This window comes from Panthera pardus, unplaced genomic scaffold (genome assembly GCF_024362965.1).
Source record: "Panthera pardus isolate Hobbes unplaced genomic scaffold, ASM2436296v1 HiC_scaffold_13, whole genome shotgun sequence".
In the NCBI taxonomy this organism is placed as follows: Eukaryota; Metazoa; Chordata; class Mammalia; order Carnivora; family Felidae; genus Panthera; species Panthera pardus.
The window spans coordinates 194,574,665-194,595,002 of record NW_026526688.1 but is presented as its reverse complement, the minus strand read 5'-3'; positions in this window follow the sequence as shown (position 1 = coordinate 194,595,002).

The window sequence follows — 20,338 nt, the reverse complement described above, 5'->3', positions numbered from 1 at the left end:
CCCCTTTGCCTCCCCTCATGGTCTTCTGTTAAGTTTCTCAGGATCCACATAAGAGTGAAACATATGGTATCTGTCTTTCTCTGTAGGACTTATTTCACTTAGCATAACACTCTCCAGTTCTATCCACGTTGCTACAAAGGGCCAGATTTCATTCTTTCTCATTGCCAAGTAGTATTCCATTGTATATATAAACCACAACAATAGCCAAATTATGGACTCCTTACTTTTTAGCTGTGGATTCCCAAGAGCAAATGTTTACATAGGGTTCACTTTGTGGCAGGCCTGCTTCTAAGCAGTTAGCCTATATTATCTCATTTAATGTGCTCATCAACTCTGTGAAGTAGGTACTATGATCATTTTCATTTTGTGGATTAGAAAAATGAGCCATCGAGTTTAAATAATTTTCTTAAAATCACACAGCAGAAAAATAATTGATTTTCTGACACAAGGCTCTTAACCATTGCCCTAAGATGCATATAGTATCAGGGTGGAAAGGATCAGAGATTCATGAATGCCAGGGGCTCACTTCATTTACCTTACTTTAATTTCTTGACATGCATTTCTCTATCCTCTCGGCTTCTCTAGGTACTAGGCCCTCATGTAGTCTGTGTGCGTAGCTCGTCGGTATACACATGCTCGTGCCTGCACACAGACTTCACTCGCCAATTGCAGTTACGAGTACACAGAGCGTATACTTTCTGTTCTTTGCTCTAACAAGTAGACTGGAAACTCAGCGTATTTGTTTTGTATTGCTGCATAACAAATTACCAACTAACATGACACGTTTTTACTATTTCACAGTGTCTGGGGGTCAAGAGTCTGGAACAGCTAGAGGTCCTCTGACCTAGGGTCTCATCAGCCTGCCATCAAGATGTCAGCCCAGTCTGTGTTTTCATCTGGAGACTTGACTGGGGCAGAAACTGTTTTTGGGTGCACTCAAGTTGACGGCAGAATTCATTTCATTGAGGTTATCAGACTCTTACAGGTCATTAAGACCCTAAATCTTAATAGGTGTTGGCCGGGGACCATGCTCCACCTCTAGAGGCTGCCCATGGTTCCCTGCCATTGGGCCACTCCAGTGGCTTTTCCAAGGACAGCAGGGGAATTCTAGTCTAGTGACAAGGCAGAGTGTTAGATACCAAAACTTCATCGTAAGAAGGACATCCATTATTTTCACCATAGTCCATTGATGGTAAGCAAGCTATACGTCTTGATTATAAGCTTGAACCCAAAGGCAGGCAATGTACAAGGGCATGATTCATTGGGGGTCAACTTTGGCTGTGTCTTCTATAGTCACTTTCACTGAGCAGACAGTTCTTTCCCTCCTGGCTAGTCTATGGACATCCAAATGACCTTCAGATCATTATTTGGTGAATAATCATGAAATCCAAGAAATGGGAGAGAGATGACGATAATGGCCAATGTCTTCAAGCTGTGAAGTGTAGAGCATTCTTTTCCATGTGCCTATTCCAGCTACCTTCTGTCAAAGGCCCTCATCTAGATGTCCTTTTCTCTGAGTGACACCTCTCAACTCTTGTTTGGTGTCATTTGTGTTAAAGTCTCAATTGTGCTGATTACTCATGTGTGATCTCAGGCTGGTGTCCTAAACTTCCTAATTTTCCACTTATGAAATGAGAATCCTATCACCCACCTCCCTGAATTGTTGGGTGGCTGTGCCCAGCACATAGTAAGTGCTTTATCTGTGTCAATTGCCCTTCTCATCTCTTCGTTTCTCTCCTTTGCCCTGAAAGCCCTTTCTCTGTTGCTTCATTTGTTAGTTCAGAACCAGAATTTTTCACTTGGTGAAGCTCAAGGTCTCTCAGGAATAATCACATTCCAGTCACCTTTCTCCAACTCTCAACCCGAGACTCCCTAGATCTCTTGGGGAACCTGACTGTTAATCATCAGTTCCTTTTAGAGCTGGCCGCATCGATTGCAGTTTCCCAAATTTCATCCTCAAAGGGTGACCCAAGCGTTTGGAAGGGTGATATGATTGTTGCTTCTTTGTGCATGGTAAATTATTGCTAGTTTTTTGTTCATGTGCCAAATGCGCTTTGCAAAGAATTACTGCTCTGCTCACTTCTCACACATTCATGAAAATGCATACCTAAACAACAGTACTTGTTCTGTGTTTCTCCTTCCCAAAGAGGTTCAGTTATTCTATGCATTGATTCTTTCTAAATTCTGAGCAACTTCCTTAATACTTAGGGTCTTCAGTATTAACACCTCCTTGAATTTTTCTGGGACCAGTCCATATTTGGAGTATTCAGAGATTAGGGGACACCTCCTGCACTTTCTCTTTTGCAGTCAGTGGCTGATTGTGGAGTAGATGGTATAATCCCAGAGGATGTGAGATTAAAACATCCTCGTGAAGCACTTTGAGCTGCTGAGTATTTTTATTACGACAGACCAAAGCAAGAGGACTGTGCAGGCCCCGAAAGTAGGCTCAGGGCTGTTGTGAATGGAACTCCACGAGTCTGGAACTGACAGGGTGGTCTAGAAGAGAGCATGCAGGCAGGGGACCCACATGTCTGGAAGAGGAATACTGATTTCTTAAAGATCATTTACTTGCAGTGTTTATTTTCCTAATATTTTCCCCTCCTGAGAGGTTTATAGTTGACCCAAGGCAGGGGCCCAGGCAACTTCCCAACATTGCTGTGCTGATATGCTAGTACTCTTATCCACCTGCCTGACACAAGGCCTTCAAGTAAAGGGGGAGAGGTTCCCCCTGACCTTACGTTCCTGGGGTAGAGGACCCTGCTTTTCTAGAGCTAGAACCCTGGCCGCTTAGATGAGACATTCATCTCACACCCTTGGTTTGGACATCAGACTTCTTGTGCTTGGAACTTTTTATTGGTACCTCCTGACCTCTGGTTCAATTAATGTTCCCCTGTTTTATTCTCTGTCCCTCTATTAAATGTGTGTAATGCAGAAGCTGATATAATTTGCACAGAGCTTGAAACAACATCAAATAATGTTCATTCCCTTTGATAGTGGTTTCAAGGAGCTACACTTTCCAATTCAAACAGAATCCTTCCTTTGGGGCACTATTTGGTTGTAGTTTTGCTGTTTAAAATGAAACAAAAGTTTGTGTTTCTTAATCTCCTTGTATGTTCTCCCCCAACATTTCTCTGAATTGTTAAAACTGCTCTTCTAGAATTGTTTTTTTTTTTTTTTCCTCCCAGGAATGCTTAAAATAACCCTTTTTCATGACACATTCATCAAATTGTGTCCTCCCTAAAGGTTAAAATTGACTGCACAATTCATTTCTGAGAAGTTCATTTTAGGTTCTCCTAGACTGGTCCAATTTCTGATAATGGACTTGAAATGGAAATACACACCCCACGCACTCACTGCTACTCCCAATCCTGCTGTTATTTCTTATGAAGACCCCACGCCTGCCTTCTCTCTGAACTCCAAACACATGTTGCTCCCTTCTTTCAACAACCTATACTGAGCAATCCTGCCTCCTTCACTTGATCAACACCCTGCATCATTAGTCGTAGTTTATAGTCTATTTCATCTATCCTTGATCCTACCAGTCCTAGAAGTGAATCTGCTGTCCCTCCCCCAACCCTGAAGTATTCCAGGGTTTGCTGTGTTTAGTGCAATAGGAGAACTGATAGATCTGCCCTGTGAATTGCTGGCCTTTTTCCTTGTTTCCTGAAACAGACTATTAATTCCCTCAAGGCAGAGACTGTGGATCATTCACTGTGTTCCCCTTATACTCTCTACAGAGCTTTATTGAGTGAGCGAATGCATCTGTATCATACACAGGAGGACACTGAGAACCAGAAAATTTAAGTGAGCTTCCCATAATTACATAGTTGTAAGAATTCAAGGCAGGGTATTAATCTGTATTTAATGGCACAAGAACTGGGTTTTTTACTGCAACATATGCTAAACATGTTTTGTTTAACTGTTTACTGTGGATTGAATGTGTCCCCCTCAAAGTCATATGCTAATTCCCAATGTGATTGTATTAGGAGATGAGATCTTTGAGCGGTATTAGTGCCTTTATAAAAGAGACCCAGAGAGCTCTCTTGCCCCTTATGCCATTGTGAGTAGACAGCAAAAAGATGGCCATGTATGAGCTAGAAGTGGCCATCTGAGAAATGAATACTCTGGTGCCTTGATCTTGGATTTCCAACCTCTAGAACTATGGGGAATAAAATCTGGTTGCTTATCAACCACCCAGTCTATGGTATTCTGTTTAGAGCAGGCTGAATGAACTAAAACACTGTTACAAAATAAACAATCAAAATTTTAATGGCCTAAAAGAACCATTTATTTTGCCCACAGTTGTGTGAGTCAAATTTGGGGGGAGGGCGGAACTAAGCAGCTCATGTCATGGCACCGGCTGTGACAGTTAAGGCTACAGCATCCACTTCTGAATGGCATATCCCTCTCATGTCTGGTGACTTGGGGCTCTTTGGTGCCTCTCTCTCTCTCCATGTCTCCTGCCATCCTGCAGGGATTCCCCACATGACGTGGGCTTGTCCAAAGACGGTATTATCTCTTCTGTTTCATCTGACTCCCAAGAGGTAATATCAAGGTGGTTAAAGGCAGTGTTCAGATCTGCCACAGTGTCACTTCTGCTGTATTCTACTGGTCAAAGCAGTCATACCCAAGGGGTTGAAGAAATAGACTATACCTTTAGATGGGGGTGTGGAAAAATTACCTTGCATAATATGTGTGGCATGGGAAATACTGTTGTATCCAATTTGGAAAATATAACCTGCCACAAACCCTAAAGGGAGAAACTGAATATATGAAAACAAAAATTTCTTCTTTCCTTCATTGAATACATTTTCTTTAAATGCCTCCTCTATTGTATGCATTACGCAAGTGACTAAGGCATGCTTCCTGCTTTTAAGGTACAGCATTCCAGCTGGAGAGGCAAGAGAAGTGGTTTATTAGTCAGGATGTGCTGTGTAACAAAACACTTCAAAATCTGGTGGCCTACAAAGAACTGTTTCTTTGGCTCAAGATTCTGTGAGTTGTTGATTTAGTCTGGGTTCTGCTGGGTTATTCTTCCAGCTTCTGTCATGCTCGCTCAGATGTCACTGGTCAGCTTTGGTCAGATAGGTGGCTTTGCTGATCTCATCTGGGGTTCCTTACTTGTTTTGAGGTTGACAAGCTGTAGGCTAGTCTAGAATAACCTTGGCTGGGGCATCTGGGCTCTCCATCATGTCACCTCTCGTGGCATAGACTTGAAACTGGCACAAAGTCAATTCTGCTGCTTTCTGTTGGGAAAAGCAAGTTACAAGGCCAGCCAAGATTCAAGAGGTCAGGAAATAAATAGACTCCAAGTTTTGATGGGAGAAGGTACAAAATCATACTGCAAAAGGCAAGGATACAGAACGACTATTATTTTTGGTCACTATGCAATCCATCCATTAAAGGTGCCAACCAATGTCAGTGCAGGGTGGTCATTGTGACGGGCTGTGGGGTGCAGAGGAAAGATACTTTATGAACCCCAAGGCATCCAGAAGGGATGAGAAATGGGAAGTGGCATAAGAAGGGATCAGGGAAAGCTTCACCCGAGTGTGGATCCTGAGAATGGGTTAGCTTCTGAGCCTGCATGGAAACCAGAAAGAAACCAGTGGTGCTGCCTTGAAGTGTACAAAGTTATTCAAGGTCTTTATCTCTTACTCCTGGTTTGGCTTGCTACCGAGCCACCCTGATGTCCCAGCTGAAAAAAAACCACAACAACCATGGAACTTGAAGATGAATGCTTACAGTCTTCCTATAGGGCAAATAGGTCTGCCCTTGTACATTAGTCTGGTAGGGCTGTCATACTAAAATACCAGACTAGGAGGCTTAAACAACAGTAACTTCTTGTCTTACAGTTCTGGAGGCTAAAAGTCCAAGATCAAAATGTCAGCAGGGTTTCTTTCTTCCGAGACCTCTCTCTTCAGCTTATAGATGGCCATCTTCTCCCTGTGTTCTCATGTGGTGTCCCTCTGTGTGTGTCTGTGTCCTAATCTCCTCTTCTTATAAGGATAGAAGCCAGATTGGATTAGGGCCCACCCTAAGCACCTCATTTTAAATTAATCACCTTTTTTTAAAAAAGGTTTATGTATATATTTTGAGGGAGAGACAGAGCACTGAGCAGAGGAGGGGGAGAGAGAGAGAGAGAGAGACAGACAGAGAGAGAGAGAGAGAGGGAGAGAGAAAGAGAGAGAGAGAGAATCCCAAGCAGGCTCCACACTTCAGCACAGAGCCCGACATGGGGCTTGAACCCATGAAATGTGAGATCATGACCTTAGCTGAAGTCAAGAGCTGGATCTTTAACCGACTGAACCATCTAGGCATCCCTCAATTAATCACCTTTTTAAAAGCTCTATCTCCAAATACACACACATTCTGAGGTACTAGGAGTTCGGGTTTCAACACGTGAATTTTAGAGGGTATAATTCACCCGTGACACCATGGGTACACACTCCTGGAGTTGAATCTGGAATCTTATAGGCTTTTCTCCATGAACATGTAGCCTCTTGGCTTTTAGCTGAAAACGGCATTCCTTCTGCTTCCCAGATGACTGTTGTTCCTGAAAAGGATGCTCGTATCTCGTCTGATCCCTCGCTATGTGCTCGGCATGTCTCCTTCCTCGGGGATGCCTCCAAAGTCAATAAAAAGGCAGAGAAAACTCAGAGCCCAGCGGTAACAGACGACCTGGTGCACAAACAAACTTGTTAGCCGTTGGCACATGCGAGGGATATTATCTTTAAATTAGTTGGGGAAAATTAATATTGCTCCCTCGCTATGCTCGCCCTTATTGTCTGCTCTGAGAATCAGCAGGGCCAGAGCCACGGTAGATAATATTTTTTAATTAAAAGGAAAAATAACTTCTTGTGATTAATCTGCTTCTTTAGGGACTTGATCCGGAATCTCATAAATCTAAAATGGAGGCATGTGCTTGCTCACCAGGCAGACAATCCTCCCTCTCAGCCAGCTCGGGAGCTGGGGATGAGGACAAGCTGCCCAAGCAAGAAAAAACCCCGTAGGTCTAAGCCAGGAGATGAGAGGCCAGACTCCAGGAGACACTAGGGATCTCAGCTGGGGCAGAATTCCTGGCGAGGACATCTTTTCGCACAGTGCCCAGGAGAGCAGGCATCAGTAGCAGGAGGTCTTAGGTGAAGGTTCTGGGACCCTTGTCTGAGACCCTGGGAGAATGTCTGAGACTCAGTTTTGTGATCTGTGAAATGAGGCCAGATGAACATCTGTCTCAAAGGGAGCGGAGTCTGAGCCCTAGAGCGATTGCCTCGTTTTGAATTTGGAAGGCTCCCTGTTCTTGTGACCTAAGCCTGGTTATTTCACTTCTCTGTGCTTCTGTTTTCCTTCCGTGAAATGGACATGGTAAGAGGGGCTGTCTCCTGGGGTTTTGTGAGGACTAAATACGTTTAAACGCATCAAGTTTTGGAGCATAGTGTGATGAACACCAAATAAACATTTGCTCTTCCAAGGCAGTGTTAGCACACACAGCGTCTTCTGTGTTGTTAACGTGAACAGGATCTTAGTGGGGGAAATTATCCAGCCTCCATTGTTGGAGATGGAGAATCGGAGGTCCAGAGAGAGGATGCTACTTGCCCAGAGCACAGAGCAAGTTGTGAACAAGACTGGGTCCAGGATGCAGGGTTCAAACCCAGGGCTAGAATTACATACAAGAGTGTGTGATGTTGGGATTCCTGCCTGGCTTCTAGTCCTCTGGCAATCTAGAAACGAGGTGACTTACAGCAGCCCAGGGAGCCCCGGGCAACGCCCCAGGCAGGCGAGAGGGGCAGGTCGTAACACTTCTCTGCCAGCCCTGGGCAGCACGCCATCCCCATCAACTCATTTCATCTTCCCACCCACCCTCTGGACAGCCCTGTTAGACAGGTGGGGACATCGAGGCTCAGGAGAGTTATGTACGTTGCCACAATGTGTACCCTGCAACAGTGGAACTGGCATCTCAGTCAAGGTCTAGTCCAACTCTGAAACACTGCGATGATGCAAGGCTGCCTCTCTGAGAAAGAGGGCTCTGTTCCACATCTTGCCTGCACTTCCCTTTTTTCCCTCCCTCCCTTAGACCTCATCTTTTGCTGCTGTGACCTCATCTTCTTGTAAGGAACAATCAGCTTCTTACTCTTACTAGGGTGGCAATGACTGATGAACGCTTCAAATGTTGATTCTTCCCCCTGCCCATCAGCCCTCCAGTACATTCATCACATGAAGGTCATGGGCCATTGAACACCAGCCAGAAGACTAGCGGATTGTTTCATTTGTACCAGGAGCCGTGAGATACAGCTGCAAACTTGGGCAATTATAACCAACTGGCAGCTGGGTGAGGCCGGCCAGTCAGGATCATGGTCCCGCTTTATAGATGACAAAACTGAAGCCCAGGGAGATGAATCCAGAGTCCACTATGTGTCAGGCACCATGTAAGTGAATTAATGAAGTCTCGGGTGTTCCTTCCTTCCATGCTGATGCTGTCTCCACGTATGAGAGCAATCAAGAGCTCCGTTTGCCTGGAAATGTTGGGTTAGCGGCAGGAAGGAAGCTGGGTTTGACGAGACCATGTTCAGAATATTCATGAATTGCTTTTTTACGAACTAGAACTTCTATCAATATATCAATACCCCTGAGCTACCCTCTGAGGAAGTGCCAGGACCCACTGTCCACTGACAGATAATGAAACTGCCTCTCAGCCACGGAGGCCACTTGCACTTCTGACCATCCTGATCAACGTTGGACGCAAGACTGGGACAGCCATGTCATTCAAAGGTAACCTTTCCCCTTTCTTTCTCTGTCCGTAGATCTGCAGACTTTCAGAGCTGATAGGACACTTGGAGAACGCCTCAGCAAACACTCCTTTTACACGTGAGAAAACTGTAGCGCGGAAAGGCTGCGATGTATACCCTGAAGGCAACACGGCTAATTTTGTCCAAACACAAAAAAGAAAAACCAAGAGGACAGGTGTCTAGATGATAGAGACACACCGGTTCGGTAGCAGAAGGACCTTCCAAACAGGCTCCGATTTGTCCCTCGGTGAGACGGATCTTTGCAGGAGGGAGCAGGGTCTTTTAACCAGTGGCCGAGCACAGAGTCACGTAAGCAACAGGGGGACCCCCGTGTCCGGCTAGGGGCTGCCTCGTGAGGAGCAAAGCGGTCGCGTGTGCACCGGGTTAGCTGGTCAGCACCATCTGACCGTAAGGTTAAAGCAGGTATTGGAGGTCCCATTTCCAGATTAGAACACAAAGGTTCAGGGGCACCTGGGTTACTCAGTCGGTCAGGCATCTGACTTTGGCTCAGGTCTCGATCTCACGGTCAGTGAACTCGAGTCTGGAGTCAGGCTCTGCTGTGACCATGCAGCGCCTGCTTAGGATTCCCTCCCCCTACTCACGTGTTTGTTTGTTTGTTTGTTTTTCTTTCTCTCTCTCAAAATAAATATATAAAAAATAAACTTAAAAAAGAAAGAAAGAAAGAAAGCAAAGATCCAGAGGGCTGAAGTCACTTCTCCATCATCTTATTCTGGAAGCAGGAGGCACTTGGGCTGGAGTCTTGACTGCCTGCTCCTCGCCTTGCCCTCTGCCCTCTGTGGACCTGCCCTCCACCTGCCAGCTGCCTGATGCCCAAATGCAGGCAGCACGGTCTTTGTTCAGCTGAAAGTTTGTTCTCAGCGTGGGGGTGAGGGAGAACGTGAGTGTACGTGCGGGTGTGGGCCCAGTGGATCTTTGGAGGCGGACACACTGCTTCACGATTCTAAGCTCTGTTGTTTGTGTTCTGTGTCCTTGAGCGGGTTCCTTACCAACGTGGTGGTGGGGCCCCTTTATCTCGCAGCTGTGGAGGACCGAGGAAGGTCTGGCAAGTAAGTACTGGGAACAACTCCAGGACGCGTTGTTTATCTGCACCGTGAGACTGCACGGTCTCCTTCTGGAAGGAGCGCCTCTGCGCTATGCGTCCGTGGTTGGAGGGCTCCAAATAAAGCACGAGAGGAGGGGCGGCCAGAGAAGACAACAAACATTTGGAACTTTGGCAAACGTCAAGGTGGTATGGAGAAATGGCGAGCGGCCTGGGATCCTTGTGTCGAACGTGGTCATTCCTTCATTCGGGCATTCATCCGTCAGTCAGTATTTCTGAGCGGCTGGCGTGGACCTGAACTAGGTGGAAGAGAAGAAAGACAAGGGCAAGTCGTGGCTTAGGCCCTCAAAAACTGCCTGATTTTTGTGCAGACCAAGCTCTTCACTAAAAATGCAAGTAAGGAGCATCTGGGTGGCTCAGTCAGTTAAATCTCTGATTCTCGACTTCAGCTCAGGTCACGATCTTATGGTTCACGAGATCGAGCCACATCAGGCTCTGCACTGACAGTGTGGAGTTTGCTTGGGATTCTCTCTCCCTGTCTCTCTGATCCTTCCCCGTTCATTCTCTCTCTCTTTCTCAAAATATATCAACTTAGAAAAATGCCAAATAAATCCCCACAGCAGGCCAGTCTGCTTGCGGGGGCTGTCAGAACAAAATGCCACAGATGGGCAGGTAAAACAACAGAAATGTATTATTTCTGTATGTATTGTTCTGGAAGCTAGGAGTCCAAGATCAAAGTGTCACAGGGCTGATTTCTTCGGACACCTCTTTCCTTGGCTTGCAGATGGCCTCTTCCCTTGTGTCCTCACCGGATCTGTCCTCTGTGTTCATGCCCTAATCTCTATTATAAGGACACCAGTCATATTGGATTAAGGCCCAACTTAATGATTTCATTTTAACTTCATTACTTTTTTTTTAATGTTTATTTTTGAGAGAGACAGAGAGACAGAGCACGGATGGGGGGAGGGGCAGAGAGAGAGAGAGGGAGACAGAATCCAAAGCAGGCTCCAGGCTCTGAGCTGTCAGCACAGAGCCCGATCTGGGGCTTGAACTCACAAGACATGAGATTGTGACCTGAATCAAAGTCAGATGCTTAACCAACTGAGCTACCCAGGTGCCCCAACTTCATTACTTCTTTAAAGACCCTGTCTCCAAGCACAGTCGCATTCTGATATCCTGGGGGCCAGGACTTCAATATATGAGACGGGGGGACACAACTCAGCCCATCACAGGATTTGTGATTTCTGATCTTTTTGCCTGGAACAGTCATGCCTCAGATATTTACATGCCTTGCCCCTCACTTCATTTTAAGCCTCTGCTCAAATATTCCACTTGGAGGAATTATATGATCATCATTGTTAAAATAGCAGTTCTGGTCTTTTTTCCTCTCTCTCTCTTTGCTTTATCTTGATTTTTCATCATTGATCTCATGGATACATGCACATTCGTTGTTTTATTTCTGTCTCCCACACCATAAGGTAAATTCCCAGAGGGCAAGGATTTTGTCCATCTTCTTCACTGATGCATCCTAAGGGCTTTGAGCAAAGCTTGGCCCATGCTGGGAGGTCAGCATGTATTTTGTGAATGACTGAATGACTGAAGAAATGTACCATCCTCTGTGGACTCTTCCCCTCCCTCCTCTGCACTTACTGTTCTAGAATTGGTCAGTTTCCAATCCTTCTCACTGATGAATCTCATGGAGGCCAGGAACCCCTTTTCACTTTGGATCCCTAGAAACCAGCAGCTTGTCAGGCGCTCAATACAAGTCCAGGAAATGTGTGTGCATGTAATTGTTAATATTCCAACAACGATGTCTATTATGCTATGAGTTTTCCAAAGGGCTCACATGAGAAATCTCTTTTAGAATTTAGTAGCAGGCGAAAAAACATATAATTTTGTCCCAGGAGGAATTTGTTCATTTCTATTTTTCTTATAAAGAGGACGATGTTAGATTTTCTTTCGTGTCCTGACTGCAAGGAATTGCAAAGCCAAATCTGACACATACTTAAAGCAACATTTTTGGCACTCGTGGTTCAAATGTTTCCCTTCTCCATCTTCCTTAATCTTGAGTTTGCTTTTCTATGCTCAGAATATATTTAGAATTTTCTCAAATCTTTAAAGTCACTCCCAATATGTTTCTGACAGACAGAGGTAAGAAATAAGTAAGATGAGTAAGTTTTAAGAATGAGATAATACCTGCTTAGCAGACATTGAATGGCAGTGACGATGGGGAGAAGGGAAGGTGGGTGACGGTGAGGTCTGGAGAGCTTAGGAGGAAATGGGCCAGGTCTGCCTGTCCTGTACCTCCCACAGCTGCCCCCCACCCCTGCACTATAGAAGCTGGAGCAGGGAGGGGCTGCTGGAGAGCAGACAGGACGTTACAACGAGCTACGGAGAAGGACGGGCAGACACTGGGAAGATTACTATCCATCAAGTCACTCAGAATTGATACTGGGGAACATATTTGGAAATTGAACGCAAATGAAAGCCAATCGTTCTGCTCAGAAATCAAGAGACTTTTGAAACATGGGCTTGTGTTGCAGCTTTCCCGGCATTTTGTTAATTGTTGTTATTGCTTAACTCTGCAATCTCGCCCTTCTCCTTAGGGCCAGTGAGTTTTCCTGCCAGATGGGGATGCTGTGCCAGGATCCCAGGGGTAGCCATGGGACTGATGTCTAGGTTTAGGAAATCTGTTCCCCAGTGGTACGGCACGCAAAATGGGCATTTCTTTTTACATTTATTTATTTTTGAGAGACAGAGTGAGACAAAGTGAGAGTGGGGAGGGGCAGAGAGGGAGGGAGACACAGGATCGGAAGCAGGCTCCAGGCTCTGAGGTGTCAGCACACAGCCCGACACAGGGCTTGAACCCACAGACTGATATCATGACCTGAGCCGAAGTCGGATGCTCAACCGACTGAGCCACCCGGGCACCCCGCAGAGTAGGCATTTCTTGAGTGTACGGTTTTCTCTGATGCTCAGACAAGTCTGTGATACAGTACTCGCCCGCAACCTCCCTCTAATGAAAGTGCTGGCTGGCATTGAGTATACACCTTGCCATTTAGAGGTGAGGAAGATAAAGCCCAGGGGAAGAAAGTGACTTGCCCCAGGCCGAATGGATGTCACAGCTGTGCCCTGAAGGCAGACCCATCTCCTGGCTCCGACACGATTGGAGTGCAAGACGGCTTGTAGGCTGGAGAGCTGGTGCCGTAGGTGATGAGGTGACTTTGCCACTCCACGCGTGCCCAGACACCTGAGGTGATCGGGCAGTTCCCTGAGTCTCTAGACAGCCTGGAGAATCTCTGGCATCCAGAGCTGTCTAAGTCAGCTCAGGATGCTGTAAGAAAAGTACAACAGAGATTTATTTCTCCCAGTTCTGGAGGCTGCAAGTCTGAGATCAAGGCGTCGGCCTGGGCCGGTTCTGATGAGGGCCCTTTTTGAGGTTGCAGACTGCCAACTTCAAGTCGAATCCTCACATGGGGGGAAGTAGACAGAGTTCTCTGGGGTCCCTTTATAAGGCACCAATCTTATTCATGAGGGGTCTACCCTCAGGACCTAAACTCCTCCCAAAGGCCCCACCTCCAAATACCGGGGGTTAGGATTTCAACGTACGAATTTGGGGGGGACACAAACATTTAGTCTATAGCAAGAACCTTCTCTGGCGATGCCTTGGCTGCAGGTATTTGGGGACTTTTCTGGCTTCCAAAGAAGCAAATCTCATCTGCACAGCTGCTTGAGAAGCAACATACGTTCTCTCTCTAATTTCAAAGCCCATATTACCTGTGTAAGAAAATCATCTTCCCAGGGAGGCAAGGGGAAGCTGGATTATCAGGGTAACTGCGTTGCACTGGCTGCAAAAGGGAGACCTCACACTTTTATGGTCATAATGTAGACATGTTCAACAGAGGCGAATTTTAATAGTACATTTCTGTCTAAAAGGGCGACTTTCCTTCTTAGAGCTCAGAGTTTCACAAAGAGGGAGAGAACAAGGCCTCCATCCAAAATGCATTTGGGTCGCAAATTTCCACCTCATTTCTCAGGTGAGTCCAAGCCGAAGCTCAGGAAATAGCGGTGATGTCTGGGTAAAAGGTAGACTGAGGTGTGGGGCTTCTCCAGAATCCGTACCAACTGTCAAGGGAGGCCAATTGCAAGAAGAGAGTGTTGCGTGTCCTTCTCTGTCTTTTCAACATAATTCCACGGTTGGCAAAATCCAGAGACATTAGTTGAGCTTAATTTACACGCTTACCTTGGGGAATGATGAACTACCTTGAGTTGTTCCTAAGACCTGATTTGCATTTGTGCTCCTGAGCCAAAAGATATGACAAATGAGGAAGGATTTGGGACTATTGCCAGGTTCCTTGCAAATCTTGGTGGGAAGACTGTTGAGAAGGCGTGATGGTGTCCAGCCCAGTATCCCCTGTGTTTGTGGGCCGGAGACGTGGGGTGAGGGCTGCAAACCCAGGAGCTTGGTTCAGCGTTGGCTGCTTTGGTTAAGTGATTCTCCTGAGCACTGGGACTTCAACAGTGACTCTTCCAGCTTCTGTTCTTGAGAAGCTCGTGATGTTGTCATGAAGATGGATACACAACAGGGAAATACGATCGACTCTAGTGACTAAATGATAGAGATATGAATAAGGGGTCATGGTGGCAGACAGGACCTAACCTGGTATGGGAGGGGCCAGGGAAGGCCTCCTTGAGAGATGATGCCAAACTGGGTTCAAGGCTGACAAGGAGATAAGCAGAAGCATCACGAGCAAGAGAAGCAAGGGAAGCAAGACTGGAGTTGAGCAAACCTAGGGTGGAGTAATGATGTGAGAAGTTCCTGACCGTGGGCGTGGGAGTGAGCTGTGAGGGATGGGGTGGGTCCAGGTAGGGAGGTAATAATCCTCACCTCCTCAACTACCTGGGGAAGTGAGCACTATCAGATGTGGGAATCACATGGAGAGATTTGAGTTGTAAACCAATTATTCTGATGACCCGAGGGAATGGTGGGTTGGATGGGAGGAGACTGTGGGAGAGGTCAGCTGGAAGTCACCCAGAGAGGAAGGTCTAATGAAATCAGAGGCCACAGGGTTGGAAAAGAAAGGAACATCCTGACATACGTTTCTGGAGTAGTGTCATCTCATCTTGAGCTAAGGGACACCTGGAGGAACCGTTTGCTGCTCTAAGATATGGGAAAAGGAGACTGAGCACAGCAGCAGACACATGACTCAGAAGTGACAGAGGAAAAACATAAAAAGCCTGAGTCTGGAATGCAAATATGAGACCTTCTGTGTGAGTTGTTTGAAAGGCTCCAAGGGGCTGTTCTCTAGGCGTGATGTTGCTGAGACAATTAGATGAGCTATCTGTTCCCCAGAGGACCTGATTTCCCCCCCCCCCCAGAAGGAGAGCGTAAGCACAGAAAAGGCATACCCAGTTCTACCACAGAACACTCTGGGAGATTAGCCCAGCAGGAGCTTCTGCAATGAGGCCTAGGGAGAGCAGTGGTGGAGTAGCAATTAGAGCTTGGGGCGACGTCTCAGGAAAAACTGCATAGAGGGGTATAGGGTGCCAAGGATGGAGGGGTGGAGTCCCTATTGGGAGCACCCACGGACTGGACCAGTGAGCTGTCCTGCCGAAGAGCATGGGCTTTCATCAGAGTCTTGGACCCAAAGCTAGGCAGTGATACACCCTTTGTAACCCCAGGTGCTTTCTCTGTCTGTTATGGGCTGAAATGTGTTCCCATCAAGTTCATATGTTAAAGCCTTTACCTCTAGCACCTTAGAATGTCACTGTATTTGGAGATAGGGCCCTTAAAGAGAAGATTAACTTAAAAATGAGCACTTCAGGGTGGATTTACCAGGGAAAGCATCCTCTAATAGGTGGGATTTGAGTTATATTATATCTTGATCCCTCTAGATACCTAACAGAATCCTAAGGTGAAGGGTGTTCTCCTGAGTAGATACAGCATTTCTTGTTTACTTTTATTCCTTCAACAAGCATCTGCTGAGCACCTTGTAAGTTTCAGAGACTGCTGCCCCAAAGGATGACGTGGTCGGTGGCCTGGGAAGGCTTACCGTTCAGTGAAGGGGTTGGCAATCCATATTGCCTATCACCAGAGTTGAGTATTTGCAACAGAGACTTCATGGCCATGTGGTCTGGCCCTCTGCCGAAAAAGGTTGCCAATCGTGGATCTACTGGAAGGTGGATTGTTTTGGAAGAGCTTGGAGTGCTCTCCCAAATCCTTCCTCTCCTTCCAGTAAAGTCTCGCTCGACTGGCTCTCTCCCTTCCAATGTCACCACTTTTAAATAATCTTTGATTCTCCCTCTCCTGGATTCATCCGGGTCTCATTTACCCACATGCCTTTCTTTCATAACACACATCAGTTTCTATAATTATCCATTTTCTTGGTGATTATTTGATTAATGTCTGTTTTCTCCACCAATGCAGCCCTGATTATGTGCCTAGCACTCTTCTAAGCACTTTACATATATTACCTCACCTTAATCCTCTCAACGGCCCTATGAAGTAGGTTTTGTTATTACCTCCGTTTTACCAACGAGGGCCTGAGATAACCTGCCCAGGTCCCTGGGAATTACCACTCTTCATATGCACTGTTGGTGCTCCAGGTGCTGGCTTTTGAACGTGACTCTTTGAGGCTCACATCCTGACCCCATCCCTGACTTCTGCATATGGACCCACCATGGTGGATCTTAAACATATGTTTGTTGAGTGGATTCAGCATCATAAGCCAATACTATTCTAGACAAATCCACTCAGTACTGTGCAGGCAGAAATGATGAGCGCATTTAGAGCTGATGTGGGCGGATCAAAGGAAACTACACACTTGACCTTCGTCTTTCTAAGCCAACTCGAGACCTCAGAATAAGAAACAAGGGAGCAGACACCGTTTCATTCCCACTGTCCCTTCGTGCCACCGAGGGCTTGTCCTCCTGGTACCCCCCACGTGCCATGTCTGGGCTGAGATCACGCCTCCCCAGCTGTCCTTCCTGTTTTTCTGATCTGTGCATTTGCAATCAGCCGCTCAAAGCAATTCCCTTTTTCCAACCTCTTCCTTCCTCCCCCAGACTCTATTAAGCTTCTGGAAACATAAAAGCAGCTCAGCTGTTACCCGAACTGAACTTGAACTCTAAACCTCGGGAGATTCACCCATCACTGAGCTGCAAGGCTCCCCGGGCTTCCAGCTGCAGCAATCTTGTGAAGTCAGCACAGTGTGCCCACGGGAGACACCATATTTTATTTTTCAATCAAGCATGGGGCCGTCAAGTATTGCTTAAGTGGCTCGGTATCAGCACTTTTTTTTTTTTCCTTCAAATAACTTGAGCTCGATGTGCGTGAAGCTTCCCTGTTTGAAAATGTGTTGGTTATGAAGATTTTCCGAAGTCCTGGCTTTCTCGTTCTGAGCCACTGCAGGCATTTATTTCCTCCAGCTGTATCCCTCGGGCTCTGCTCTGCTGGTAGGCCAGCCTCCCTCTTCGAGGGGGGAATACACTCTTAGGACTCAAGGTGGAAGCAGTCAGAATCAACCCCAGGGACGCAGGTCAAGGGGGGGCCCCCAGGCATCTGGTTCCTAGTATTCAGGGCTCCTTCTGTGCAGGTTGACAGTGCAATTCCGTGCTGCTTTCAGACCGAGCAGCCTGTCAGGAGCTGGCTCACAGGTGAGATTTCCCTTCCGGCTCTTCAAAAGTGGCTGTTCCCCCACTCTGGCTGGCTGTTCAAAAGATGCTGCTTCTCGCAGAAGTTTCATATTGTCACCGTGAATCCTTGATCTGTAAAGGAATTTGATTTTGCAAGTGAGAAGTTCTCACCTTCCAGGACCCCGATTTTCACAAGATAGCCGCTGCAGCACCCGGATTTTGCCAGTTCCCCTCCCTGGAGCAAAACTGGTTCTGGACTGCGTGGGGTGTAACATCCCCAAGGTCATAGCAGGTGAGGGAGAAAGAGATGCTGCATGGCTGTAGGTGTCACTGAACTCATTTTCAGAAGCATCTAAACCAGGAGGTCACTCTTTGTCATCTACTAATTCAACAACAGCAACAGGGCAACCCCCACCCCCACCCCAAACCCCAGTCATTCCGTATTTGGAGTCAGAGGCACTCAGAGCCTTGGCTCTACCCAGCTCTGGGTTGATTCTCTCTGATCTGAGCACCAAGCTTTTAGGGGAGGGCCAGAAGGAAGCACCTTGGAGACGAACATTCCACACGCGTAGTGATTAATATATGTGAGTAGGTTGTAAATTGTAAGGTACTGTACACATTTGAGGCATTATCCTTTATTACTTTTCTAATGTTTATTTATTTTGAGAGAGAGAGACAGAGAATGTGAGAAGGGCAGAGAGAGAGACAGAGAGGGAGAGAGAGAATCCCAAGCAGGCTCCACAGTGTCGGTACGTGGGGCCCGATGTGGGGCTCGATCCCATGAACTGTGAGATCACAACTTGAGCCAAAATCAAGAATTGCTTGCTTAACTGACTGAGTACCCCAGGTGCCCAAGGCATTATCATTTAGAATATGTCTAGGTTAGTATTACTTAGGTCACTGTGATATTATTTATATAAGTATTATGATCATCGAAATAGTAGGAAAGTATGGGATAAATAGGAAATTGGTCTATCTAAAGTAGAAGAATTAATTTTAAGCAATTATTTTTTCCCCTTCCCTCCAAAAGTAGGCTGATAGGAAGTTGCATCGTCATATACAATATGTATTTCATGTCCACAGTGTGTATCATGGCTGTAGCTTTGTTCCTGTTCGATATCTTTTATCTATAAGATTAAGTTCCATGAGGGCAGAAATGATACCTGATTTGCTCACCACTTTTGCAGGTCGCAGGTGCTTCATGGATGTCCGCAGAATGAGTGAGATGAAAAATGATCATGCACACTTCTCCCAGAATCTGCTTCTCTGGAGGTTTGCAAGGAAAGACTTTGGGTGTCAACCATTGGCCCAACGTGTGGCAGCTTTAGTCACCCTCAAAATGCCCTCAGATCTTAACATCGGTACATGAGTCTTTTCCAGCATTGATTGAACCACCAAATCGTGCAGGCCCATCTCGCCTAGTGCCACATGAGCAGCTTTATCTCACAAACCTTGGGAGGTAGGGGTTTTAAATACAGGCTTTGTTATTATTCAGTTAGGATGAGGCTCACGGGCCAGGAGACGATTGCCATTGGAAAGGTAGTTACTCACGTTTCCCAAGAAGAGGGGGACATCACACCACAGGGACCCACGCAGGGCAGCATTCGGGTTAGTCAGGAAGCAGAGGGACTGAGGGGAAAAGGTGTGCAGGAGCCTTTACAGTGGTTTCCTTGCGAAGGAACAGGCAAGGCAAGCTGATTTAGGATTGGTGAGTTGGAGTAATGTCAGGGCACTCTGGGACATTGGAGCTATTCCTAGCCATCTGGCACTTGGCCTTGGGGTGAATAGAGCAGGACATAGTGGCCTAGCGTGTGAGGTCTTGAGAGCAGAGGAAGTTGGGTGCACACATTCTGGATGGGTTGGCCTGCATATCAAAAGCATGCTCCCAGGAAAGCCCTTTACTGTCTCTAGGAACTGGCCGGCCCTGGGAAGGGTGGTCGTTGTAGAGTCAGCAAGGCCCTGAAATGTTAGATCATTGAAAATGCAGAAAACGAAAAGGCATGAACAATAAATACAGGGTGGTGCTTATTTATATTTTTCTGCCCAGGAAGACGCGGTTCTGAGAGGTTAAATGGCTTGATGAGGCTCCAACAGCAAGAAAGAGGAAAAGCAGTGGAATTCAGACTTCCGGATTCCTCTCTAACCCACTGTGGGCAGTCTCTGTCAGCAACAGTTATACCCTTTGCTTTGTATCGAAAACATCTCTTGTCCAAGAATCGTGCTATTCAGGACTCTCTTCAGTAGCCAGAGAGAGAACCCAAACTTAAATTAGTTGAAATGAATAGGGTCATTTATTGACCTCTGTAGTGGGAAGGACCTGGTTATGACTGAAGGTTATGATGGGGGATTTCTCCTCTACACTTACCTTTGCTTTTCTCTCATCTAGCTTCAATCTTTCCTCTTGCAAACTTTCTCTGTAAAGCTGGACCCCCAACTTCCAGAAGTTTCCGAAAATGTCTCCCGCCTTCACCACCTGAGAGGAAAGAACTCCTTTCCTACTGGGGGAGGATTGGGGTTGGCCTGACTCCACAGACTGATTCTTGTTACCTGACAAGTGAAGTACAACCATTACCCCATTTTAGACCATGAGTCCATTTGGGGGGAAGAGGGAAAAACGGAAAGAGATCTCTCACCAGAAAAAGGAGGTGGTGGTTATCTCAAATTATTGGATATCCGCCATAGGAAGATTTAGTAAAATTCAAAGTGCGATTCTCCGCTTCTCATCGATCAAAATTGGATGCTTCCTTATCAATTCGTCTGAGGCATATTTGCCAAAACAAGTTCCAGGGGTATCCCAGACGTCAGAAAATTGATGGGAAGAAAAAAAATCATAATGTCTTTCATCACACAGAAGAAAAGC